Genomic DNA, 3,117 nt, shown 5'->3' with positions numbered 1-3,117 from the left:
TTGCTTAAATGCTTCAATTGCTTCATCCTTACTATTAAGCAAATAAACATAACAATATCGAGTGCAGTCGTCAATAAAAGTAATAAAATACTTTTTCCCAACGCGAGATGGTGTCGACTTCATATCACAAATGTCAGTATGAATTAAGTTTAAAGGATTTGAATTCCTTTCAATAGACTTATAAGGATGTTTTACAAACTTAGACTCAACACATATTTGACATTTTGATTTATTATACTCGAATTTAGGCAATACTTCTAAATTAATTAACTTCCGCAAGATTTTGTAATTGACATGTCCTAAACAACTATGCAATAAATCATTTGACTCCAATAATTAAGAAGAAGCTGCAATTTTATTCATACTGTCAACAACCATTACATTTAGTTTGAAGATGCCCTCTGTGAGGTAGCCATTTCCAACATACATTTTATTCTTGCTTACAACAACTTTATCAGCAACAAATACACATTTGAATCCGTTCTTAACAAGCAAAGAAGTAGAAACTAAATTCTTCCTAATAGTAGGAACATGAAGAACGTTGTTGAGCGTTAACACTTTGCCGGAAGTCATCTTCAGGAATATCTTCCCATAACCTTCAATCTTGGTTGTTGCAGTATTTCCCATGGAAAGCTCTTCTTCGGGACCAGCAGTAGAGTAAGTCGCAAATGCTTCCTTGACAACACAAACATGTCGAGTGGCTCCAGAGTTAATCCACCACTCCTTCGGATTTCCAACTAGGTTGCATTCCGAAAGCATTGCACACAGATCATCAATGTCATCATTCTTCTCCACTATGTTGGCCTGTCCCTTCTTCTTATACTTTTTCGGGAGACGATAATCAGGGGCTTTGTGACCGATTTTTTCACAATTGTAGCAGCTGCCCTTGAATTTCTTTTTGTTCTGCTCCTTAGTCTGTTCAGAAGACCTCTTTCTCTTCTTACTTTTTTGGAGCAGTCTCCTCAACGATATTAGCTCCCATGATCGTTGAATTTCCATGAGACTTCTTCTTGGCTGTTTTGTTGTCTTCCTCAATCTTGAGACGAATCACAAGATCTTCCAACTTCATTTCTTTGCGCTTGTGCTTAAGATAGTTCTTGAAATCTCTCCACGAAGGAGGCAATTTTTCAATCATTGCACCCACTTGAAATGCTTCATTCACGACCATACCTTCAGCAATAAGGTCATGAAAAATAAGTTGAAGCTCCTAAACTTGGGTTCCAACAGTTTTACTGTCTATCATTTTATAGTCTAGAAACTTGGCAACCACGAACTTCTTCAAGTATGCATCTTCAGTCTTGTACTTCTTCTCAAGTGCGTCCCATAATTCTTTCGAAGTATTCATTGCACTGTACACATTGTACAAGTCATCCTCTAAAGCGCTTAAGATATAGCCTTTGCAAAGAAAATCTATCTGCTTCCACGCTTCAACAATCATGAATTTCTCGTTGTCCGGCATGTCCGCAGCAGGCACTGGAGGTTCTTCACTAGTGAATTTCTGCATACCAAGTGTGGTAAGCCAGAAGAACACCCTTTGCTGCCATCCTTTGAAGTTGGCTCCGGAAAATTTCTCCGGTTTCTCTGCCGGTGGAACAACAGTCCGGCTTGACGAGGCTATCGTCGTTGCCACAATAGTCGCAGAAGAATTTCCGTTATCAATTGCCATTTCTCACGGAGTGTTAATGTTATATTTCTGTATTGCTGTAATAAATAATTAAACTTTCTGAAAAAACAAAATAGAAAGTTTGAAGGGTGAAAGGGATAAAACTAAGGGATATTTTCCTACAGGTACAAAAATCGGATAATATTTATCCATTTTTAGCTTGATTTTTGTATTTTCAAAATTTAGCTAGAGTTTATTAACAAAATATATACAATCTTGCAAATTGTATCATGTTCTTCTTCATCCTTCAACCTATGACTGAAAATCATTCTAAACCCGCTCAAAGTCTTCACTAAATTGCCCAAAACTTTAGATATAAACTTCTTTGAAGGAGGACATGCTTTCCTTGGTTTCTAGCTGTTGTTGGTTTGTTCAGGGAATACGCTAATTGTTTGGTAGGCTTGAAGCTTAAAAGGAATGTTTTGTACTTCTGTATAATCTACGCATATCATTCTAATATCTATTGTTTCCTGATTCAATTGTAAATATGCAGAAACTTCTTATGCTACAAGCCTTCCTAATTTTTCAGAGTTAACTTGTATTTGTATTCGTGAAAGGTCAGGAAATTATACCTTGGACAAAAATGCCGAGCTCAAACTCAAACCAGGAACTGGAATTTGCAATTTCTCGATCTAATAAGGTTTAGCTTGATCTAAAGCTGAAAGCAAATGAAAAAACTAGTGTTATAGTATGTCATATTCATGTGGAACACAAATGAAAATTAAGAAGAGCCATATGTCTATAATACCTTTTGTTATTTACCGATGCTCCAATTTTTGTTGGCGTAAGCCATTCTTGAATACTTGGTCGTTGAAGAAGAAAAAGAACGATTGATATCTTCCAATTTCTTCATTCTTGCCACTTACTTATATGCTAGATAATTGAGATCATTGATATTGGATTCAAGAGGTAGAGTTGTGCTTCAGGAAAAAAAAGGTTTGCATAAATTTATTAGTTTCAGTTTTCTCTCTTCTGGTTCAATTTTTATGAGTACAAGTAGCAGGGTTGTTGCCCCAAATCTCTCTCTCTATGTCGTCATAATTTGTCATTTTCATCACATGGTGTTTTTGTCATTTTAGACAAGAAAAGGAAAATAGAATTTATCTTTATATAAACTCCATTTTTCACTTTATAAAAAGAAACGGAAAAAATCTATAACTAGAAATTAGCCATGTCTAATATACTAAGTCTATAACTAATCAACTTCTGGGGTTCTAGAGAAGAACTAAGCAAAAGAATAAAAGAACTTGTTCTAGAAATGTTGATTGTGGTAAAAGAGATTGATGGGTTTAATGAGAAAGAGTTGGGAGAAAAATAAAGAGATGCATACAACTTCTGGGGTTCTGGAGAAGAACTAAGCAAAAGAATAAAAGAACTTGTTCTAGAAATGTTGATTGTGGTAAAAGAGATTGATGGGTTTAATGAGAAAGAGTTGGGAGAAAAATAAAGAGATG

The 3,117-nt window shown here is 35.4% G+C and overlaps 1 long non-coding RNA gene across 1 annotated transcript; it reads right to left on the bottom strand.

Moving 5' to 3' along the window:
- Positions 1-409: 409 nt before the first annotated feature.
- LOC138900511 (uncharacterized) lies at positions 410-2,661 on the bottom strand. The gene is made up of 2 exons (XR_011411572.1): positions 2,412-2,661; positions 410-2,321 (listed from the first exon to the last, which is right to left on the bottom strand). It is a non-coding gene; the product is annotated as an uncharacterized lncRNA (long non-coding RNA).
- Between the last annotated feature and the right edge of the window lie 456 nt (positions 2,662-3,117).

This window comes from Nicotiana tomentosiformis, chromosome 10, assembly GCF_000390325.3.
Source record: "Nicotiana tomentosiformis chromosome 10, ASM39032v3, whole genome shotgun sequence".
Taxonomy (NCBI): Eukaryota; Viridiplantae; Streptophyta; class Magnoliopsida; order Solanales; family Solanaceae; genus Nicotiana; species Nicotiana tomentosiformis.
Note: the sequence above shows the minus strand (reverse complement) of the source record. Positions and strands in the feature narration are given on the sequence as shown.